The sequence below is a fragment of the Lycium barbarum genome, chromosome 2 (assembly GCF_019175385.1).
Source record: "Lycium barbarum isolate Lr01 chromosome 2, ASM1917538v2, whole genome shotgun sequence".
Taxonomy (NCBI): Eukaryota; Viridiplantae; Streptophyta; class Magnoliopsida; order Solanales; family Solanaceae; genus Lycium; species Lycium barbarum.
The window spans coordinates 3,938,566-3,964,492 of NC_083338.1; the positions used below are offsets into that span (position 1 = coordinate 3,938,566).

A 25,927-nucleotide genomic window follows, 5' to 3' on the forward strand; every position below is an offset into this window, starting at 1 on the left:
TCACACATAAGTAAAAGAAAAAGGACCGGAAAAACAGTTTGGTAATAATTGCAAATAAAATCAGTTATCTCTTCTTTATGGATTCAATTCCAAACTGAACCATACACTGTAAGCTTTTTAAGAGCTTGTTTGGATGGCCTTAAGGCTTTTGACTTATAAATCAAAAGTCATAAGTTAGAAATTTTAACTTATTTTTATTAGTTTAGCTTAAAAATAAATTTTTAAAAGAATTTTTCTTTTTAATTTTATCCAAAACCCTAAAAAAAATGCTTAAAAGACATTTTGGCTTAAAGCACGTAAAATAAGCCAATGCTCTAAATAGAAGTCCCAAAATGACCATATAGTGAAACCCCCATCCACAACCAAAAAAATAAGGAAAAATTATTCAGCGGCAAACTCCTCGAAGTCCAGCCCAATCTACAGCCATTCATAATTACTTTCCTAATTATTTCTACTTTGTTCTAATCATCTTCATTTACCTAATAAAATTTTCTGCTTCTAAACTTTTCAGAAAATACAAACCATGGTGACAAATAACTACTAAATTTTAGTGAGCATTAGATAATCACACCATCCAAAAAACAAAAACAAAAATACAGAAAAAGCAACTCGGGTAAGAATTGCAATTAAAAATCAAATCACATTCTTTTATGGATTCAATTCCAAGCTGAATCATACAACATAGTTTTTTAAACAAAAACTATGGAAAATCTCCATTTACAATTCTTCCAACTTCAACTACAAATGAAATCCCAAAATAACCATATAGGGGAATAACTTTCTTTGATAACTGTAATAACCCAATTTTTAAATAAGGGTTTAGTTGGTAATTTTAGCTAAAAGGAATTTAAAAGAAAAGAAATTTGTAATTAGAATTAAAGAGAAAATAGAAAAAGAAGCAATTTAGTGGACCAAGCCCAAAAAGGAAAAGGAAAAGGAAAAAAAAAAAAAAAAGGGGGGGGCTTTAAAATTCTGATGGCTAAGCCATCAGACGTGAATCACTAAATTGCTGAAAGAAAAAAAAAAGGGAAACGTGCCAACAGAAGGAGAAAAAAACCAGTGGGACAAAGGAAAAGAAAGGGAGAAAAAGAAAGGAAAAGAGAGGATAAAAATAAGAACTTTCATCCCAAATCATCAAGGTAATGACTCTAATCTTTTATTTAAGTTTATTACATAATTATGGGTGAATTTTTATGGTGAAAACATGGGGATATTTTAAGGAATTGAGAAAGTTTAGCTCTAGGGTTCTTCAACCAAAATCATTGATTTGAAAGGGCAAATAGCGTCGGATTTTAGACTTCTATATATCGTTGGAATCCTCTCGTTAAGGCCTTTCCGAAAACATAAGTCTTGTCGGGTTTTGAACACATTGACTAGAGGGCGTTTTCGTCCTTTAAAATTTAACTTTAACCGTTTAAGCCTCTAAAAATATAAAAGTGGTTTACCCGAAGGGTTTTGACCATTCTAAATCCGTTTTTGTGTAGTTTGAGGCAATCCGGAGACTTGAGAACGCAATTTTGATTTATTGGGAAGTGTGCTTGAATTGTGAATTTGAGGTAAGTGAGACTTTAAGCTTTGGGTACTTACTTTTCAAAACCCGTTTTAAAAATATGTTTTGTCTGCCTGGTCCATGTGTTGGGGCGAGCGTGTGCTTGGCAGAATCAGTGGTCCTTAAGGCCAACCGCATATACTATATTTTCAAATAATCCAAAACTCTCTTTATAAATTATTTTGTGATGTGATATAGCTGCGAGCCATGATATTGGGGCATTGTGTATGCTTCCCTTAGCATTGTGTATGCTTCTTGATTATATTGGGGCATCGTGTATGCTTCTTGATGATATTGGGGCATTGTGTATGCTTCCCTTAGCATTGTGTATGCTTCCTGACATATTTGGCACATTGTGTATGTTGTCATGGATTCATAGTGTTGACTAATTCTTTAACTGCCACTTATGATAGTTCGTAGTGTAAATTATGTTGAGATATATAATATATTTGATAAACAGTGGTTTGGACCTTGGTTGCTATTATATAATGATATATTCGTGTGCATAATATTTTTGTGCTTGTTCTGTGTTTGTATTTTTTAACACTTGTTCCAGGGGTATTTGAAGTGGCGGGTCGAGAATCTTACTGGGTTATATTTATGTATAACTCACTCCTTACCTACATGTCCATGCAGATACTGTCGTTGAGAACGAGGCTGGTAATTGAAGACTTTGTGAGTGGATTCAGTTGCTGAGGTGAGCCACCGCATTGTTCGAGGAGACAGCCATTTCAGCTTTATCTAGTTTATTTCTAGTTATTTCTTTTATTTTGGGTTTACATGTCCGACACTTAAACTCATGTAACTCTGTTAGATGCTCCATGATCTTAGCGTGGGATGTGGGCTAGAGATTCTTTTTATCTTAACGTTGATTGATTTTTCATAAATCGATTATGGATTTGGTTGGCGACTATTTCGCATTTTTATCATTAACAACGTTATTGGACCTGCACTTATTTTCTTTTAGTGCTTTTGTAAATGATTAAAAATATGATATATGATTCGCCTGGCGGGTGATATTTGCTGGGTGCCAATCACCTCTTACGGATATTTTAGGACGTGACAATAACGTACATGTAAGTAAGCCTTATTGGTTCAAAGAGAAAGAGATCACTGGGATATTAAACATTAATGGCATATTAAATTGATAAAACTTGTTGGAGAATCTCATGTCAAAATGACAAATGAAAGCGAAAAGCTTTTGACGATATATAATAAGTCCACTTGGCATGATGTGATCCGAGAAATGAATCCATAAGGTTATCAAGCTAAGACAAATAACACGTAAGTTTTGAAGGATACATGACATGCTATGATGTATTCTAAAGACAAATAGACAAATCTATAAAGTTTATTGGGATAGACTATAATCGTATCATAGACGGAAGTTGTAAGGCGGATACACGGATTAAATTATTTTGAGATTAAATTTTTTTCAGATGGAATAAAATAATACTAAAATTAATGAGATAAAATGCGATATTCCATCCTTAAAATTATACTTCATTTTATATTCTATTTAGTAAAAGGTGTAAATTTATCGCAAAATAAATTATACCTTACATCAAATATGATATAAAAAATTAGTGTTAAGATATTCCAACTCATACCATGCACCAAATGACTAGTTTCTAAATTTTAGAGTGTTAAGATACTGAGATAAAATTTATTTGTATCAAACACACGTAAGGAAAAGAAAAAGAACTGGAAAAAAGAAAACATGGATTCAATTCCAAGCTGAAGCATACACTGTAAGCTTTTTTAAAAATAGAAGTCCCAAAATGACCATATTGGGATTAACCACCCCGAAAAAATAAAGTAAAAAGGAAAAATTATTCAGTGGCAAACTCCTCCATTGACCAATCCAATCTACTTAGCCATTCATAATCACTTTCCTGATGATTTCTACTTTCTTCTAATCATGTTCATTTACCTAATAAACTTTTCAGAAAATACATACCATGGACTAAATCGTAACAAAATAATTACTAAATTTTAGCGAGCATTAGATAATGAGACAAAGCTTATTTGTATCAAACACACCATCCAAAAAACAAAAATACAGAAAAAGCAACTTGGGTAAAAATTGCAATTAAAAATCAAATCACATTCTTTTATGGATTCAATTCCAAGCTGAATCATACAACATAGTTTTTTAAACAAAAACTATGGAAAATCTCCATTTACAATTCTTCCAACTTCAACTACAAATTAAGTCCTCACAATAACCATATAGGGAATAACCCAAAAAAAAAAAAAAACAATTTAGTGGAAAACTCCTTCATTGACCACTCCCAAGTCCAATCACTTAAACCATTCTTAATCATTTCTACTTTCTTCTAATCACCTTTTCCCCCTAATTAAACTCTTGCTATAAAGGCTAATTATACCAACCATGGCAAATTTTTCTTACCATATACCACAATGCAGCAGATCCCCACTCTTCTTCTCCCAAAAACTTTTCTACAATTTAACCACGGCTTAACTAAAAAAGCCCCCAAAAAAACTTAAAAATTACTCCCAAAAACCGTGTCAATAAAACCGACCAACCGGTCCAAACCGACTCCTAAACCCACCAACAATAACCGGGTCATTTACACAATGATGAAAACCCGAAATATTACCCTTACATTCCTCGCACTTATAACCTTTCTTCTCCATTAATAAACTTTTCGTCATCATCAGAAACGGGTCCGGATCCAGGTCGGGTTTCGAGTACGGGTCATAAAACCCCGACCCGAACCCGAAATCCATCATTATTTCGGGCTGTGGATTTCGCCGAAGGAGAATCATATTTTCGGGCGGATTCGAAGCTCTACGGTTCCTCGATTTCCGCGACCGTTTTAAAACCACGAGAAAGAAACACTCCTTTTCGCGAGCGATCAGAGAGAAATTCGCCTTGTTTGTGATGGGAATTCTCATCCGTCGATCATCGGATTTCGAGCTTGATTTTCGATCGCTACATAAGTAGATTGAGATTTGATTCGGTGATATTCCGATCCTTTGGCTTAGCATTAATTGGAATGCTTTGAATTCTAACAAAGGGTAAATACGTATTTTCCCAATGTTCATTTCTCTTTCGCCATCGAAAAATACTACCGGAAACTCCGGTCCTGCACCGCCTTCCACCATTTCCGGTACGCGATATTTAATTCAGAATTTGAAATTTATGAGTTCCTGCAGTAATTTTAAATTAATTTAAAAATAACATACCCAATATAATCTCATACGAGAATGATAACTTGGTTGATAATTAAATATAACTACAACAACATACCTAGTATAATCTGATAAGATAATTATAACTAAGTTCATAATTAAATATTTAGCTACTGTTTTGTCATAAATTTTGAAAATTTAACTTCAAATATGTTTTTGGCTATGAAATTTGATCAATTTTTTTAAAAAAAAAAATCTCCAAAAGTATTTTTTTTCAGTTCCAAAACTGGTCTGAAAACTGTGAAAATTTTTCTTCTTAGTATTTTCAAGTTTTAAAAACTGGTTTGAAAACCGATTCAGACCAATTTTTAATCACAAAACTACCTTAAATGCATGTCCAAACACAATTTTAAGTTTAAAAAAAAAAATGAATTTTTAAGTTTCAACTTCAAAATCTACAGCCAATTTTAATGAAATTCTTAATATACGAACAAAAGTGAGTACCCTTACCTGAAGAGCTGAATCCACGTCAATTTCCGGCAAACCCAACACACGAGAAAAATGAATTTAAAAAAAAAAAAAAAAAAAAAGAGTAGTGGAAATGAAGTAGAGAAGGGTTTATATATAGAAGAAGAAAATAAGGGGTTTAAGGGTTGATTAGTAAATAATATAAGGCGGTGAGGGATAATTATGGAATAAAGTATTTGGTTATTGAACAAGACAGAGTAGCTTCCAGATGCTTTTTTATGGTGGGGATTGGTTATGGGGTGAGGTGGTGTTTGCTTTGGGATCACGTAATATAAAATATGTGAAGAGTGTTTTAAAAGTCCAACTGTGTATAACAAATATCCTTTTTTATGTTTCTCTTTCATAAATTCTGATTTTTGTCGTCCGTCACTCCATTTTTTGAAAATTATTTTTTTATGTAATACTGGGCCGCCTCAATTTAAGCGTCTTAATTGACTAGGCAGGTATTCGGTGTAATCCCACAAGTGGGGTTCGAAGAGTAGGATATACGCAGACCTTTATCTTTATGGGTAAAAAGGTTGTTTCCGATAGTGACTAGGCGCGAAATTTAAAAAAATAAAAAGAGATATTTGAATCTTGTGGTCTTAAATAAAATATACATATAATGTAGAATGCTTCAATTGTCAACTTACTAAAATTAGAAAGAGACACTTTTTTTTAATCAAAACAAAAGAGAAGGTAAAACATTTAAAATGGGGCGTCGCTCTAGAAGGTAAAAACACTTCTATGAGAAATGATTTTATACTCAAGGTTCGAGCTCGAGATCGCTTCTTAATCATCATCACATTATGAACGGAGCGGGACCCACAAGTAATTCATCTGAACCTTCTTTGTTAAAAAGTTACATACACTATATATATATAAGATCAAATTTAAAAAATAACGAGTCTTTCTTGAATTTTTAATTGATTATTCTTTTATTTTTTGAAATGAGTCCACCACAACTGTTGATGGCCGTGACATTGTTCATTAATTGACGTGGTTAATTTATTACTCCTATTTTGTTTGATTGCTAATTAATTAATTCCATTTTAGTTGTGGACTATTTGTGGAAATAAGTTTCTTTTATATTCTAGTCTCATGAAGAATAAATCATCAATAAATATATGATGTGTGTTCTTACATACCATTTTTTTAATCACAGTTAATTACTGTCGATAGTTTAAAAAGAGTTTTCACTTAGACGTTATTTTTTTGTCAACAAAGTGTGCCTATTTACCAAATTAAGAAATAATTAATTTTATTTTTCCAAATTCTCCTTATTAAGCGTTAAATAACCAAATTGCAATACCTATTTAATAATGGATGGTTTAGTTAAAATTTCTATTTTTTTCCTAAGAGTTAGTATTTTTTTAAGTAGTGTGCAAATGGTTAAGTAGACATTTTCTTTTAACTGGATGGAGTGGTACTTAATTTTATTACTTCGCTGTGGTGTTTTTATGTTACCAAAGGGCGAAATATTAAATCAGTGAAGTAATTTAATTTGATGTAAGTACTGGTGTGGATAATTTTTTTTCTAGTGACAGGGTAGAGAAAAAGAAAACGAAAGTGACATTACAACTTGTTTGGATGGTTGTTACTTATTGTATTTTATTGTGTTGTTAGTTCAAATTCAATATTTGTTTTGAAAGTTACTTAAATGTTATCGTATCTTATCATTAGATCAATCGTTATGTAACGACTAAAAGTCTCATTTTATGTAATGACCAATTGGGTATGATTGTATTATTTTTCATTTTATCTTTACTTGCTATCTAATAAATCAATTTTATCCTTTCCCTATTTTTTTATAGTAGTTCTACCATGTACCCTACGTTTCTTGTAAGTTTATCCTTCAAGTTTTTGATGTATGACATTATGTAACGATTGTAAACAATACTATCTATCTCAATATTGTATTTATCAAAACAAAACAGTACGATGCAATACATCACAATACAATATAATAAGATACATTATGAAACGATATGTAACAACTATCCAAACAAAATATAAAATTTGAAAGGTAAAACTTATTAGTGATAAAATATTTTTCCCTTTTTTACTTAAAATGAGTGTCTTTTGATTGTTGAAGAGCTAAAAGAATACTCTCTAGAGCCATCAATGTGGGCCGACCCAACTCAGCCCGTAATTTGATAGGGCTGGGCTCAATTTAAGAATGAGGTTTTTTAGCTCCGCCTGATTAAGCCTGTTGGCCTGTGGGCTTGAGCGCACGTCGGTTGGGCCGGCCAGTGGGCCAAATAAAAATAAAAAAAACAAAAAAAATAGAAAGAAAGTGAAGATGTTAAGAGAATCTTGTCACAAGCAGAATCAATGTGCTTGATAAAGATGATGTACTCGTGTTGAATATGTCATAAGTGTCATGGAATTTTCTTTGAGGAGTTTATTTTTTCTTTAAATGGATGATGGAACATTATCATTTTCTTTTACGTTTTATTGAGATCTATTGGAATAAAGCTCGGTTAATATTCCTATTTAGCTAGCTATATTGTTGCTCATTAACTGTTTAGTGTATTAATATCTCTATTTGGTTCAAGTTATATCAGTTAGTAATTTGTTAAGTGTTAACAATGCCAAAAGTTATTAAGTTTCGCAGAAGGTAGTATCCAAAATAATTGCATAGAATAGTAGAGATTTTATACAAAAGTCATACAATCAAATCTTTACTTGAAGCCAAACTTAATAAGCAATATTAGAATCATTTTATTTGTGGATTTGAGACTTGATTAGCAAGTAGTAACACAATGTAATATTGTCTTCTAAATATTTATGGTAGCATTTTTAAATTATAATTTAAAATAAAGAATTATGAAAAATATATTTTTAAAAAGGTGGGCTAGCCCGGTCAGACTCTCAGCCCATGTAGTGATGGGTTGTGATGTTTAAAGGCCCATCAAAATAGTAGGCCAGCCCGACTTGGTCCGTCAAATTTCAAAGCTCGTGTGACTTGGATCAGTCCATTTTGACAGCTCTAATACTCTCTCGGTCTTTTAAGTCAAAAAAATATCTTAAAATAATTGTTGGTTTAAAAATTCCAGGCTAACGCTGGCTAAACCGTCAAATGTATTAGATGTGATAGAATTGAGGGATGTCAAATTTGTAGAGTAGATGTCCTGTAAAGATAATGAAGAAAAAAAAAGATGTCCTATAAAGATATAAAGAGAGAAATCATAATTACCTTTTCCAAAGAGTCCTTTTTTTTTTTTTTTTTTTTTTTGGGTTTTCCAACGAGTTCGAAATTTTTTATGGTGGTAAAAGCACAACCAACAATAGTTGTATGAGGCCCCTCTCTTCTTTTGACAAGTGTCTTTATGGGTCCTTTTCATTGTCAGCCCTCTATGTACTCTTCTTTTTCTCTCCTGCTCCTTTGTCTCTCCTCTATTTCATCTTCCCTCCTCTTTTTCATCGTCTACTTTTTCATATGGTAAAAATCAAATAAGATAAATGGATCAATACTAACCCAAATATGATCAATATTTTTTTGTCAGTGTTTGTTTCTACTAATATGCCTAAAAGACAACTTCATAAAGATTCTAGGGACCCGTTTGTCCATGAGAATTATTCAATTTTTTTGGAAATATTTTTTATTTTATTTGAAAATGCATCATGAAAATTTTAAATATAGCTTGAATTGTAATTTTGAATTTGAAAACACCTAAAACCCCCGTCACTTTTTTCACAGTACATTCAAACAACTAAATATTTTCTGCAAAAATTATAACCAAACACAACTTTATTTTCAACTCCAACTTCAAAAATTTCAAATAAAGTGAAATATTTGATTTCTATGTCCAAACGCCTTTTGATCTTCTTTTCTTTGTGATTTTAGATTTCGTAACTTAAGAATTTTAACTAGTATAACATCACTATAAAATTTTCAAAGGAATTTTCTTTTTTAGACTTTTGTGATTTTTCTACCTTTCGTTGGAAAAGTCTAAAAAATAAATAAACAAAAAGTCTTTGTGATTTTCACAAAATTTCAAAAAAAAAAAAAGTGATTTTCTATAATCCTACATTTCATTTAAGAAAAAATGTATTAATACTACCATTATATATCTTGTATTTTCACAAATCCACTTGCTTGACTCTTCTTTCCCATTAATTCTTGTATCCGGGGGGGGGGGGGGGGGGGGGGGGGGGGAGAGTTTAATTGGATCTTTGAAAGTTTCATTTCACATCTCAAGAAAACAAGTCAAAAAGATAAATTTTGAACGGTAAACACAAAATTTAAATTAACAGTAATTATTAGATAGACGCCAAAGCAATGAGAAAATTTAACAACTATAAAATGAAGAAAGATAATTAAGCGCTTGTGATATTAAAATATTATTACGTATATTAATTTATAGATCTATGTAGGATTTTAGACTCATTAAGTGATTATAGGATTAAACAAAAATGCACTTAACAGCTAAGATTTGAATGGTTAAGATTCAGACCCTAAAAACAAATAGATTAATTGCAAATCTGAATAATTAAAATTAATTTTTCATTTAAGTTTAAACAAATGAGGTCTGAGTTATTCTTCTAATCTCTCTAAAAGCTTCACCAAAATATTACTAGCTTATCCCCGAGGAAGTGAAAGCATACCATAGGTATTGTAGAACCTCACTTATTGTTGTGAAACTTCAAAACAAATAAATAAAATTGGTTTGATAATTTTTGTAGTGATGTTATACTTGTTAAAATTCTTAAGTTACAAAGTCTAAAACTTACAAAGAAACGAAGAACTAGAATCTTTATGAAGTTTAGTCTTTTAGGCATATTAGCAAACGCTGAAAAGAAAATGATTGATCAAACTTGGGTTAGTATTGATCAATTTATCGCATTTGATTTTTTAGCAAATGAAAAACTAGACCTTGAAAAGAGGAAGGAAGATGAAATAGAAAAGAGGAGATAGGCGCGGGAGAGAAGAAAAAAAAAACATAGGGTGCTAAACAATGAAAGGGACCCACAAGGACACTTGTCAAAAGAACAGGGTGGCCTCATACAACTATTGTTGGTTGAGCCTCTACCATCATAAAATTTATCAACGAGTCCTCTTTTCTATAACTTTTCTGTTGATGTGACACAAAAAAATGTAGTATTAATCCTAATCCTAATCAATGTTTTAAAAGGTGTGGCCGAGCTTTTTCATATGTCTCGATAGGACGTAAATCCTGAGACACGGGACATAAGCCTTAGGACGTAAATCCTAACATGTACGCGAACCGTTAATTTTTTTTTTTTTTTGAAAAAGTGAATGACGTAAAGATATATTACACCAATAACATAACTATAGTAAAACATATTAGAGTTATAAAAATGATACTCTATCCTAATAATTCAAAGATAAAATGACAATAATATAAAGTTACTGTTTTAAAACCTAAAACTAGATAACAAATAAATACTCATTACAATACAAAAAGCCACAATAGAGTTTTCAAAACAATATCTAAACTAGAGCGATATCAAAAGAAATTCTAAAATGAAAAACTATTTTGAAAAAGATAAAGAAGAATGCTAAAAAGATTTTGAAGAAAAGATAGCATAAAGAAGGAAAATGCAAGCATGTAAACATACTAAGAATTGAAGGACAAAATTCTTTGCTTTGCCATTTACACTTTGCATACAAAGGTCTAACGTGTATCTGTTATTCCGCAAACAACAAAGAGAAAAGATTATGAAATTAGGATAAACAATTAGAAATTTTTGTTGACTTTTTGAGATTTTTAGTTTGAAAATTTACAATGAGTTAACTTTTAGATATTTAAATTTTTTTTTAAAAAAATTATTAAGCAATTTTGGCTCAAATTTGAAAAAAAATTCTTAGGGCTTATGCCCCAAATGAACGCCCAGAATGTTGGGCTTACGCCTAGCCGAACGCCTAGAAGGTTGGGGAGTACGCCCTGCACGTACGCCTTGGGGTGTTTTTGATACGCATCGCCTAAAAACGCTTTTTAAAACACTGCTCCTAATTTAACCTCTTTGCTGATGCGACATAAAAAATGCATTAATTTAATTGAGCCCGTATAAAGTAAAGATAGAGGTGCTTTAAAAAAAATCAATTCAAATTGGAGAACCAAGCCAACTAAACAAATTGATATTTTTTTGGATTTGTTTTTATCTGTCTTAAATTTTACGAGAAACACCATCGCTAATTAGAAGTGATTATCTGATAACTGAGACTGACTACTTTGAATGTTTAACTTATAAAATATGCCAAATTAAAGTGCTATCTATGTATTTAGCTTAAAGTAAATGGTGACATGTTAAAAGCTCTTAGTAGAAGGTAGTACTAATAGAAGTTTCTGAACATTGAACATGAATATCGTGTGTGCTAACAAAATTTGAAACTAATTACACAACTGCTTATTAGAAAAGAACTCAATATCAGATTTCTACTCTTAAAATAAACGGAAAAGGGCCTAAAATGTCCTTAAACTATGGAATTTGGTACAAAAATGTCCACTGTTTACCTTTGAGCTCTAAAATGCTCCTGCCGTCAACCTATTATATGCCTAAATTGCTCTTATTTTTAACGGCAGGAGCATTTTTGGCCCAAAAGATAGGCGGGGGCAATATTGTACCAAAGTCCATAGTTCAGGAACATTTTAGCCCCCCCCCCCCCCCCCCCCCCCACACACACACACAAAGCAAAATTAATTTTCTTATTTATTACGTGATACATTTTAATTGGTTAGTTTTAAAATTAACCTAAATTAATTATATCCCAACATAAATTCCGGATCCACCTAACCTGCCCCGAATTAAAATGGTGACTATAGCATTCATCCCCGCCGGTGAGCCACTATTAATCTCCACCATCATTTCCTCTATTGAAATAGCCCAAAACCTCTATTAAAACCATCAGCGTAACACCGCTCATCCAAACAGGCCATCGAGCCACCACAACCAAGAATGTCCAAAACCACCGCTCATCCTGTATCAACTTTTCATTCTTGACTGGTGGTTTAGGTGGATCCGGATTTTGTGTTAAGTTTATGAATTTAGTTAAGTTTATGTTTATTAAATAAGTTATAAAATTACCTCTAAAATCTTCTTTGTTCAATTTAGAAGCAAACTCGAGAATAATTTCAATTGATTTTGATTAGTTGATTTTTTATGCCCTAATTAGTCGGTAGTGCTAGTGGTGTTTTTTTTTTCTTTTTCAGATTGATATAAAATGAGTTTTTCCTGAAATTTCCTTTTTAATGAATTCTGAAATGTTTAAATTACCTAAAATGTTGCTACAATCACCATTTTAAAATGTTGCTACAATCACCATTTTAAGTCAGGTCGGGTTAGGTGGATTCGAAATTTGCATTAGAGTATAATTAGTTTTGATTAATTTTAAAACTAACCAATTAAAACGTGTCACATAATAAATATATTTTTTTTTGGGAAAAGGGCCTCAAATGCCCCTGAACTATGGGATTTGATACAATATTGCCCTCCGTCCTTCTATTGGGCCAAAAATGCCCCTGCCATTAAAAATAATGGCAATTTAGCCCCAATAGGTTGACGACAATAGATTAAGATGTGTATTGACTAAAATACCCTTAATTAAAAGGGATTTTGAAACCATAACAACCATTAAATTTGTCCATTGAGCTAAGAATGTGTCAAGGGTAAATTTGAAAAAAATATGTAATACCTTCTTAATAAATTAAAAAACCTCAATTATTTTGGACCAGCTTTTAGAGGTTAAATCCTCAATTATTTTGGATCGGAGGGAGTACTTTCTAATTTCTTTTCTCTTATATATAAATGGCAAAGGAGTATGAACATAGCATTGACAAATTGTACCAAAAGTCTTATAGATGTATTTATAAATTTTGCCAATTTAATTAATGATGAATGGACACATTTATTCCCCTTCCCTTTGGAGAATCACTAGCACTTGACATATAAACAACATCATTAACACTATTTTAGTCTATGCAATCCTCTTTCTCCTCCCCGAGTCCCTTTTCGGGTACCAATCTGATTGATTTGGGTACTGAAACTTAATCCCAGGGGCGGAGCCAAGTAGAGCTCAGGTAGTTCATCCGAATCCCCTTTGGCGGAAAATTATATTATTTATATATGGTTAAAATTATTTTTTATCTACATATAATAGATGGTTAACCTCCTCTAGCTTTTTCGTGTGTTTACTTTTTCATATTTTGAACACCCTTAGCGTAAATCCTGGCTCCGCTACTGCTTAATCCCAGAAGTAATGGCTACGTCAAGAACTCTGTGATTTTTTATTTTTTTTCATAAAGTGCAGTAACTTAAAGCTCGTGAAGTGATTTTTTTTTAAAAAAATTGCCAATTTATTTCAGAAAGGAAATGCAATTCAACTTTCATTTTCATTTATAAGGATTCCACGGACTGAGAATCAGCGGAGAAGCTTTATTGTGAAGGAAATAAAAATACAATCCATTTGTGGCCAAGGTATAGAAGGACAAACAACTCTTGGTATGAGATTTTATTTGGGAATACATTTAACAAAGTGCTCAAGGACGGTAACACGTAGGGAAGGGGAAAAAGGAGAGCTAATTAGAAAAAGAAATCAAGGTTGTTGATCATGTTGTGGTAACAATCTTATAGGACTGATCTGTGCCATATATTTTCGACCATGTTTTTTTTTTTCATTTCATTCTGAATATTATGTCCCTAATAGCAAGATTATGAGTCTCTTTGGATGGGCTTAACCACGTTGCTTTTATCTCTCCTATTTTATAGATATTAGTATACGTACCTTCGCGATGCGCGGAAGATATTAAAAGACCAATCATAAAAAATTTAAATGTCATCTTGTTTCTCAATACAATGTATCCACATACAAATGCTTTTAAAACCAAAGAAAACAATTCATACAAATAGAATCATTGAATAACATTTCTGAGAAACTCAATATCAAAATTATATAACTTGACTTTTGGTAATTAATGAAAGTTGATAGTTACCACAAAATAAAAAAAAGTTTGTGAGTTTTTCAAGAATATTTACTTTTCAATTCAAATTCATTTTTTTAGTACATCCAAAACCTAATTAATCACACTATTAATTTGAATTCGAAACTAACATCGTTATTATATTATCAGTTTATATTGTCTTAAAATAGTCAAGTAACTTTTTCTTAAAGCGTCACCATGCTTATTCCACGGTTGATCTTTAAATTTACACTGTTATTTATTCCAACCCCCCCCCCCTCCCCCCGGTCCCCCTTTATTGCTTATCGTTGTAATGTTCATTACTGAGTATCTTATATTACCACGTGACTTTTTATTAAATTCTTTCTTTGTTAGTATTTTTTTTTTACAACTATTTAGTTCCTCTTCTAATTTATTGAATTCATTTTGAAGTATAAACAACCTCACGTTATCTCTTTTCTTCTCTTAATACATTCTTTTTTCATACAACAATGTTAATTAATTTTTTTTTCTAGTTTTAATTATTGAAATTTACCTAAATGACAAAGTTAATTGTATTTTCATTTTTATTTTATTGCTTGAATCTTTGCTTGATTAATTTATATACCATCGCCTTTTCTAAATAACAGTTTAGAAAATTTTCTCACCTTAAATTTCAAATAAATCCTATCCTTCAATATTTCTATGACATTCTTTTTATTTGTATGCTTTTTTTCTCTTTTGTTCTTCTCTATCATTATTATATTAGCTATTACTTGATATATTTTTAAAATTAATTTAAACTAACTTTTTGAAAGGAAGATGCCATAGCAAATATTTTAGATTACAATTTATATGTATCCATCAAGGTATAATGTTTGAAAATTTTCAAGGTATAATAGTTCTATAACTACTCACGTGAAATATGTTGACAATTTCAATTTGGTGGTGGTAAAAAAGGATTAAGGTTCCATATAACATTTGAAATACTTGTCTTAAACATTCTCCTAAAAATGTCATTGAACACCGAGAATTCAATTTAAAAATTGGTAATTTAGTATCAATCGGGTACACAGTCTTTCTAACTTCCTTAAAGGTAGAGATACTCTGAATAATTCTAAAATGCAAAAACGGAAACTTTAGGCCTCATCATTATATTCATATTCACACAATAAGATATCCAACAAACTCTTTTAAAATAATAAATAATTAAAACTTACCATCATAAATTTCTTCTTTATAAGAGAATAAATTGTAACTACATTTATATTGATACAGATCTAAAAGGACATCTTGATTCTTCCAAGTAGATAAGGCTGTCAAGGCACTAACATATATAGTCATACATAAGATATATTAAAATTTAAATCTATATCCGAACACTAAAACATTAACACAGGATCAATTTCTCCAAAATCATGTATAATGATACCTTGAAAACACCAAATCAAGAAAAAAGGAGCAGGGATCATGTTAATAATAGAGATGTCAAAACATCATAAATTTAATAATTAGTAGAATAAGACCTTTAATATTTGATGCTAGCTAGTGAGACAATTCTCAAAAAAGAAAAAAAAAAACTAGTGAGACAATTTCCTAGTCACCGAATTTGATATAATTACTACAATTTTATGTTGTCACCAATTTGTGTAGCATGAATCTCTTGAAATTACAAACTTGAAAAAAGTTCAAAGAAAAATGACATTACTAATAAACTCAAAGTATCGGGTATCTTGCAACCGAAAAGTTGATAAAAACAACTATTATTAATAGTCTATTAAATTTAGAAATTAAACAAAAAATATTAAATTTAGAAAAGCATCAAAAAGTGAAATATAATAAACTTAGAGCCCGTTTGGATTGGCTTATAAGTTGCTTAAAAGTTGCTTATAAGCTGTTTTCAGCTTTTTTGAGTGTTTGGCTGGCCAGCTTAAAGTCATTTTGTGCTTAAAATAAGCTCAAAAAAATAATTGGGCCCATTTGACTTAGCTTATCTAAAGCAGCTTATAAGCTGAAAACAGCTTATAAGCCAAAAAAAATAAGTTAGACTACCCCAACTTATTTTTTTTAGCTTATAAGCTGTTTGCAGCTTATAGGCATAAGCCCATCCAAACAGGCTCTTACATCATAAGTTCGGGTCGTTGGCTTATCATAACCTTGTGAATCTGCAAAAGATGAAGATATAGTGAGGATTGATAGTCTCGTGGACTATAAGCAGAAAAATTAGTTCCTGAAACACAATGAAGTTATCGATCAATGCATAAATAAAAATTCATAGCATATTCATCATGTTTAAAACTCATTGTAAATCAAGCAAACAACTGATTGCTACAATTAATCGAGTAAGAAAATGCACAATTTACCGATAAACTTATAAAAATCTAACAATAAAAAAATTACATTGTAACAATGTAAAAAAGCATTAAAATAGGGACAACTTTTGCATTCATAAGCCAAAATCAGATGGGAGAAATAAAATTTCTCACTGTTAGAACTTCTTCTAAAAATATTAAATTGAGAATTTTACAACATTCAGAAATATATTGTAATTCTTAAGCAAAAAAGGACTAATTTTTTCATCAATATCACTTTTGTCATTCCATCGCCCTCTTTATATAGCACTCGTTTGGAGTTATGTTTTCTCAATTTAAAAGTTTTAACCACGGTTAAAACTTAATTTTTTTTTCCAAGTCAGAAGTTTGGATAAGATTTGATTTGATTTATTTTCAATTCAAAAGCTTCAACCTGTAAGTATTTTCGGATATTATATTCATATTCATAATTATCTTTAAATAATTAGTTAGAAGTAGCAGTAGTATATATCTTTCTTTTTAGTTAGAAGTAGGAGTAGGAGTAGTATTCATATTACAGGTATCTTAAATGTTGTGCTGGCATTTGTATCCAATTTGCTTTGTTTAACTAATATAACTTTTAAAAAAAAATAATCAATATAGCTTTTTAAATCATACCTATGTTCTAAATTTTAAGTTTAAACTTTAGAATATGTTCGACTTTACAAAAGAAAGAAAAATAAAAAGAAGAAAAAAACGAAGTAGAGAATTTCATTGGTTAACAATAATTGTTTTCTAGAAGGATAAATCTGAATTTGAGAAGTCCTATAATTACGATTCTAAGATAAAGATGAGAATTTGTTTTATATAAATATGCGAGTGTTATATTCAAAATTTTAAACCTTATTTTTTCAGTTAAAAATTTAATTAATCAAATTGATAGCAATTACAAAAAAAACTTTGTCCTAATTCTCATTAAGTTTGTCTTAAAATTGTCAAGTGACTTGTTATTAGCTTGTCACTTGGCTTAACCACATCACTTGCATGATATTCTAAAACACAATGCATATTTTAATAAGATTTTAAGATATTCTTATCTTATAATCTATATATTTGAGTTGAGTGAAATAATTGCAACTGATTAGATCAATTTAAATTTTAATATACTAAGGGAAGACCAAACAGAAGATGGTCTTAATATACTAGATCAATTTTATTTTAAAAACCTTTGTCCTAATTCTCATTAACTTTGTCTTAAAATTGCCAAGTGGCTTGTTATTAGCTTGCCACTTGGCTTAATCACATTGCTTGTACCTCTCCTTTTTTTATATATATAGATATAGATTTTCACGCCTTGAATAAACGCAACAATATTTTCATTTTCTTCATAAAGGTAATTATTTTTTAAATACCTGCCTTTTCAGCAAAGACACCAAAAGAACCAGTGTGGATGTAGCTATTACCTATTGCATTCTGTCCTGGGGGGAGATTAACTTGAGACTTTGAGCAATCGTGAAAGATTAATTTTTTTAAGGACACGCAGTGTAATTTATGAGCTCAAAATTACTTTAATGATAGGAGTACTACTTAAATACATATGCTGCTTTATTAAATCTGTTTAAGGAGCACATAAAAATAAAAATAAAACAGAATTTCTCCATATAGGTTGTTCTCTTTTTATTTTAAGAGTAGAAATTACCAATGAACTTTCACGAAGCTGCTTTTGTTTAAACCTTAGTACAAAAAAATGGGTACCTGTATTTGCACGGATTTGTGTTTTCGACCCCAACTCTATAGATTCTCATTAAGGCACTTTCAATTTGTATATTCTTCAACTAAGTTTTACTGCTTTACCAAAAAACTAGGATAAAAATCTGCAAAATAAATCAACGTTTATTCCCATTTTTGTTTTAAAATTGAATTAGAATTTGATTGAAGATCAGATTCTAAGTCACTACTGAGGGTGTGTTCGGTACGAAATTTTTCAATTTTCTCATGTTCGTTTAGTCGAAAATTTTGAAAAATATTTTCTTTAGGAAAACAAGCTCCTCAAATTTGAGGAAGGTAACTTCCCTAATGAAAATAGGAAAAACACAAGTGAAATTCACCACCCATCCCACCACCACCCAACCGCCAACTCCACCAAACCCAACCACTCCCACCATCCCCACCCACCACACCACCCCTCAATTTTTTTTTTTTTTTTTGGGTTTTCTACACCAACGATCCCCCTCCCCACCCCTCACCCAACCCCCTTAACCCCTTCCGATTTTTTTACTTCATATATTTTATTTTACTTTTATAAAAAATGAGAAATTTGCGTGGTTAAATTTAGTGTGCGGTGGGTTGTGGTTGGGCGGGGGTGGGGGTAAGAAAATATTTCCTATTTTTTATTAAAAAAATCTAAAAATAAAATAATTTGGGAGCGGTGGTGGGGGGGGGGGGGGGAGTGGGTGGTGGTGTGAGGCATGGGTGGGTGAAGATGAAGTGCGTTCGATGATGACGGGTGGGTGGGGTGGCGTTGGTGGGACTTGTGTGGTATATTCCGAAAAATGTTTTTTTACTAACCAACTGAAAATGAAAATATAAGTAAGAAATTCACTTGTTTTCCAATAACAACAGAGAATGAGAAAATAAGTAAGAAATTCACTTATTTTCCAAAAACACAATTTTCAGGTAAATATTTTTCGCGGAAGATATTTTCCTCCGTACCGAACACACCCTAAGTGTATTAATTCTTTTCACAAGGTGGAGCACGGAGAGATTAATGCAAATTCATTTTTATTAATTTAGCCTTTCCTTCCCATTCTTCTTGTCTTCGTGAGAATTTTATTTTTTGAACCCAACTCACGATGAGAAACCAAATCTGTCTTGTTCTTATATAGAAATGGGAGTTTGTGGAGTTTTCGTGGACGAACAAGGGCAACAGTGGAATTAAGCATTTTCTCAGGCTTAACACTGTTCTGCTCTTTGCTTTACATTTCTTTTAATTTCTGTTTTATTCCTCTTAGTGTAGGACCAACTTTCCTTGCTAAAGGCGACACGTACTTTCTTTCATTTTCTCCTTATTTTGGGACCTTCTCTTCTTTTAGGATTTTTAAGTCTTCTTTTTAATCTTTTAAAAAAGAAATCTAATTATATGACACAATTTTTAGGAAATAGTATACATATGCTCTTGTCACTAAATTTACATGTAATTGTATTGTCAATTACATTTTAAATTACAAGTATCTAAAGAAGAGAATAATTTAATTAAAAATAAAATCTTTGTTTAATAATAATTATTCTTCAAAATAAAGTTGATTTCAAATTTAGAATAAAACAGAGGAACTAGATTAAAATATTTAATTAGGTGGAAAGACTTTTGCGGATTAAAATTTGATCGCAATAATTCTAATTTACTATTTTATTCTTACATAGCTAACGACTCAACAATGATACTTACCACATCAAGTGCAAATTCTATAATTAATCCTTTTTTTAAATGTATTCTTTAGAATATAATAAGTTAATGATGATAAAATGAACTATAAAGTCCAGACTAGAAAGAATAAACTATTTGAGAGTATCTTACATGAAAATTAATACTCCCTCCGATTAAAAAAGGGTGTTCACTTAGTCTTTACTTTTTGGTTAAACAAGAGTGTCCACTTACCAAATCAAGAAAGAATTAATTTTATTTTTTCAAATTTGCCCTTATTAAGTGTTCAGTTACCAAATCTCAAAACCTATTTAATTAGGAATAATTTATTCATATTACCTATTTTGTCTAGGAATTAGTATTTTCTCAAAGGTGTGCGTATGGTTAAGTGGACACTTTTTTTTAACCGGAGCGATTAATGTAAAAAGAGAGAAAAAATATTTCTTTCTATTTTACAACATATTGCATTAATTTTGAAATAGAAATTATATGCATGAAATGGATGAAAAAAATATGACTACATATTCATGTACTTTATATATAAGCATGAAACAGAAATTCATGTGTATGTATTTATTAAGAAAGTGAGAGAATATTAATGATCATGATGTATATAAATAGCAAGAATGAATATGAGGGGATTGCAATATGCATGTGCATAGATGTTGTCAAAGAGTTTTTTTTTTTTTTTTTTAATTGTCTCATTGTTTATCTCGTAATCATTAGATTCCGCCCCTAAAGCGAGCTCCTACTCCTCATTCTCGAATCCAAGGGGGAATTCTCATATTTAGAATCTTTCTGCAGTGGCCCCATACTTCTTTTATCTCCCTTTCTCCTGACGTAAGAAAGTGACACAGGCTTGGCCAGCTTTTTTCAAACTTGACGGTCAAGTTCCCTGTCGTAGGTAAAGTCGTCCAGTACTACATCCGTAAGCCTTTCATGTATTGCATTCGTTCGTCGGGGAATCCCTCACATAGGGGGTAGGGGAGAGGGAAGTAGGGGAGGGGATTACAATGAGGGGATTCGAATCCTCACCAACAAGGTGAAAATTCAGGTAGCCAACCAATTGAAGTATTTGATAATGAGGAACTCAGAAAGATAGAAAAGATACGTGTTATTTGATAATTTAGTTCTAACAGTATGAGAAGACAACATACTAATTAAGTTTCCCCATTATGTGACATATTTATGTTACAATTATAAGATTTATGTTAGAATATCTTCACATGTGAAAAAATACGAGCTAATAGGAGTAGTAGAAGAAGCAAGGCTTAGATTACCGCATCCTACACTATTTTTCATTTATTGTCGACGCATTTTCCAACTCTTTTTATCCTAAAGGATTTCTTGCAGCATTTGATTTGACAGTCAAGACTGAATTATGGTATGAAATACTTGAAGATGGGCTGCATCAACCTTTTAAGAATCTACTTAGTTTTATAACTCTCAATCTTACGGAAAATAAAAACTAGAATAATTGTATGCATTACTTTTGTGAGCTGCATCATGTTGTTTATGTTGTTATACATTTGTGACATTCAATTATGATGCTTAGGCATATTATTGTTACTTTAAGAGTCATCAACTTATTGAAAATACTAACTATAGCTAAGACTAGAATCAAATTGTCTAATTGAAAATTTTCTCATGTTGAGCCCCGTGCGTAGCACGAGCATACCATACCAGTTCATACATATGGTGAAATTCCATTGGAGCCGTTTGGACATTGAAAATTTTTCTTCCAAATATTTGTTTAATTATACACTATTTAGATTCTTTTCAAGCCTAAAAATCTTCTTTAACTCGCACAACTTTAAATTATTTTTAAAGTGAAATTCATATACAAATAGAATTTTCAACTTCTAAATACCATTTTCAACTTTTTACTTCAGAACTCTTTTCCCCCCCAAGGTTTTTAACAAACCTATGTCTAAACGCCTATTAAGACAATAAATTTCTTGAAGAGCTATGATGTCAACAGGGTACATTGGACATCAAATATACTCTATCTCCCAAATTATGTGGCGATGTTTAAATAATTGACATTCTTTTTTGCTACGGATTTAAAAATAAAGCATATCATATATAAATTGGAAAGGATATAGTAGTATGTTGTGCTATGAATGCCAGTAGTGATTTGAACAAACACGATTTTTTTAATCATTCACTGTTTACATGGATAAAATGACAAATTACCAAGAAAAGGAAAAAAATTGTTGGAATTAGTAGTAACTTATAACATCAGGGGATCAACAGCTAATATACTTGAGGATGCAGTGAATAAACTATTGTGTATCAGCATATACTTTGTTAAACTTCACAAACAAAAAAAAAAAAAAAGAAAAAAAAAAAAGATACTTTTGTTAAACAAGCCCAAATTGTCCCACATCAGCTGACACAAAGGGATATAAGGATTCGGACGGATATAAAAGAATAAGAAGGAGCTCCAAGAAACATACTTACCTGGATGGGGTCAATGGGCGATCAATAAGACCCATGGCCTAGGTTGGTGACCTCCATTGCACTTTGGAGGGGTGCCCGCCTAAGGTCGGTCCAAGTGGTCGAGCCTACGTCATAATTTGTGGCAGCGGGGGCCTGCGTTCGCGCGGCCCCTATCCAATTCATAATAAAGTCTTTCTTACCTTTGGTTACTTATTCTTGTTGTCTGAAAGTATGTTTTCGTTGTTAAACATGGGTTTCAATAAAAATTTGGACATGCTTTTATTTGTATTAAGAGTCTATTTTTGCCTCGGCATCAAAACCAGTGGTCATTAACATTGACAATGAAGTAACTCAATTTTCTTCAAGTTTGAGAAAGCTTTCTCATGCCATTCATAAGGCAAAAACTCCTCATGAACTTCTTCTGAGTGATAAGTTTTAGCTCCAGTTTCTTTGGGTATCAAAACTTTACCTCGAGGTACAACAAGGTTCCTCACACTACTCAATGCCGGTATTAGGCCAACTTAAAATAACCATCAAAAGGGAAGCGCATGAAGTATCCCACGTTCACGCAGGGAAGAGCATGAAGTATCCCACGTTCACGCATGATCGACCACATCCTAAGGGTTGTAATGCAAGCTAGCCTGATACAAACATTAGTATCCCATGACCAATAGGTCACAGAGAGGTCAACTAAAGAATAATCGTAAAATATGCAACTTAAACAACCGGCAACTGCTTTTGTTTTCCGCTTCTGCCAATTGGGTCCTTCACTATACACTCAAAAATCGAATCTGCATCAGAATTTAACTACTCAAGAAGCTCAGTCCAAAACATCCTATTGCGACATTTCATTGATCAGGTTGTGATCATATATTTGTTCAGAATCACCAACAAACTAGACTGAAATCAAATCTTAAATTAAGCAAAACAAGAAAGTATACGGGGACAGCTCAGTCGTTTCTATTTGAAAAACGTGTTGATTAAAAGTAGATATTGAAATATTGGTGAAGAAGCTGAAGAGAAACAGAGAGCAATATTTTATAGGAGTGAGGTAGGTGAAGTACCACATCGATAAATAATGAGTAAACAAACTTGTCGCAATATAAAACTTCAGCACAAATGAGCTGAAAAACTTACGCAGCCACGCAATGAGCACAAAGCTAACTATTCTTTCGCCTTTTACTAAAGAATACCGTGTGCGCGCTGTAATTAGTGGCATACGCCAATTTTCGTGTGCGCGCTGTAATTAGTGGCATACGCCAATTTTTGGAGGGGTCGTCTTCTTTAGAGTACCCCCATCAATTCTAGTTTCAACGTTTTATACGTTTATGTATGTCTAATAGTAGTAATGTTTTTGGATTATGTATATTATACAGTTAGAATGTTCTGGTTTACTGGAGGTTCAATTACAGAATGTTTACTGCTGGGATGATGGACAGAGCAAAATGGCAGATAAGCCCTCGCTAAATTAAAGTATGACAAAATGTTGCTTATTTTGGTCAACGTTTCAAGAATTAAACTTAGAAGTTTAAGAAATTATGACTTCTCTCACTTTTTACTCTCTACAAACGTTGATATCAACTTTTTGGTCCTCACAGGGTTAAATATGTCATTTTAAAATTTAAGTCCTTTCGTGTTGTCTAACTTTTGATCACCATGTACTGAAGTTTAGTCACCTACTTGGCACGTGGAAACATCAAACATTTTTATTTTTATTGTATATAAGTGTCAAAAGAGGACTAACACAGCTTTACGAACTTGTACCAAAGTCTTTACAACTTGTACACGCAATGAATGCTTGTACCATAAGCTATATAACTTGTACACTTTACCCAATTATTTTTATCCTCTATGCACTTTTACTTGTTCACTTTTGACTTTTCACGTTCTTACTGAATATTTATTCTCTTCTCATGTATAGACATATGCAGTTCAATTTTAATTCTCGTACACAAATTTCTATTATATATAAACGGCTAAGGAGGACTAACACAGCATCACCAACTTATACCAAAAGCTTTACAACTTGTACACGCAATGAATACTTGTACCATAAGCGATATAAAGGAGGACTAACACAACTTCACCAACTTGTACCAAAAGCTTTACAACTTGTACACGCAATGAATACTTGTACCATAAGCGATATAAAAGAGGACTAACACAACTTCACCAACTTGTAGCAAAAGCTTTACAACTTGTACACACAATGAATGCTTGTACCATAAGCTATATAACTTGTACACTTTATCCAATTATTTTTTTATCCCACGTGGACATATGTTATAGTAATTAATATTTATTCCATTCTCATGTATAGACGTATGCATTTTAATTTTAATTCTCCGAACATTTATTTCCTCCATGCACTTTTATTTGTTCACTTTTGACTTTTCACGTTCTTGCTGAATATTTATTATCTTCTCATGTATAAACGTATGCAGTTCAATTTTAATTCTCCTACACAAATTTCTATTATATATAAACGGCTAAAGAGGACTAACACAGCTTCACTAACTTGTATCAAAAGCTTTACAACATGTACAGGCAATGAATACTTATACCATAAGCTATATAACTTGTACACTTTACCCATTTATTTTTAATCCCACGTGGACATATGTCATAATACTTAATATTTATTCCCTTCTCATGTATAGACGTATGGACTTCAATTTTAATTCTCCGACACATTTATTTCCTCCATGCACTTTTACTTGTTCACTTTTGACTTTTCACGTTCTTGCTAAATATTTATTCTCTTCTCATGTATAGACGTATGCAGTTCAATTTTAATTCTCCTACACAAATTTATTTCCTCCGTGCACTTTTGACTTTTCACGTTCTTTAAGAATTGATAAATCCCACGTGGATATATGTCATATTACTAAATATTTATTCTCTTCTCATGTTTACACGCATGCACTTCAATTTTAATTCTCCGACACATATTTATTTCCTTCGTGCACTTTTACTTGTTCACGTTTGACTTTTCACGTTCTTGCTGAATATTTATTTTCTTCTCATATATACATGTATGCACTTCAGTTTTAATTCTCCGACACATATTTATTTTATTTTCTCCGTATACTTTTACTTGTTCACTTTTGACTTTTCACGTTATTTAAGAATTAATAAATGAAGTATTTCCTCCGTCCCATATTACTTGGTTACATTACTTGACTTTTCACATTCTTTAAGAATTAATAAATGAAGTACTCTCATCGTCCCATATTACCTGGCCACATTATTATACTTGACTTTTCACGTTCTCTAAGAATTAATAAATGTAGTACTTCTTTCGTCCCATATTACTTGGCCATATGTCTAGTTTTCTATTCTATATTTTTCTTCTTCATATATATAAAATAAACGCCCAAAGTGGACGAAGACAACAACAATAAGTTATACAAAAAACAACTGAAATTGTACTCTAAGCAGGGACTAATATGTGTACATTTCAGAAGTTGAACATTAATTTTACCTCTTGTGTGTTTACATTTTAAGTCTCCAGAAGTCCGCAGTATTTTAATTGTCCTTTTATTTTCTTCATTTGGCATGTACTCTCTCTATCTCAATTTAAGTGTCTACGTTTGACTAGACATGGAGTTTAAGAAATAAAGATAGACTTTCAAATCTTGTGGTTCTAAATTAA

At 31.5% G+C, this 25,927-nt stretch overlaps 1 long non-coding RNA gene and 2 other non-coding genes across 3 annotated transcripts; 2 read left to right on the forward strand and 1 right to left on the reverse strand.

Moving 5' to 3' along the window:
* Positions 1-3,641: 3,641 nt before the first annotated feature.
* LOC132625910 (uncharacterized) lies at positions 3,642-5,922 on the reverse strand. The gene is made up of 2 exons (XR_009577023.1): positions 5,219-5,922; positions 3,642-4,726 (listed from the first exon to the last, which is right to left on the reverse strand). It is a non-coding gene; the product is annotated as an uncharacterized LOC132625910 (long non-coding RNA).
* Positions 5,923-22,285: 16,363 nt separating this feature from the next.
* LOC132629474 (U1 spliceosomal RNA) lies at positions 22,286-22,445 on the forward strand. The gene has a single exon (XR_009578253.1). It is a non-coding gene; the product is annotated as a U1 spliceosomal RNA (small nuclear RNA).
* Positions 22,446-23,411: 966 nt separating this feature from the next.
* LOC132629494 (U5 spliceosomal RNA) lies at positions 23,412-23,526 on the forward strand. The gene has a single exon (XR_009578270.1). It is a non-coding gene; the product is annotated as a U5 spliceosomal RNA (small nuclear RNA).
* Positions 23,527-25,927: the final 2,401 nt, after the last annotated feature.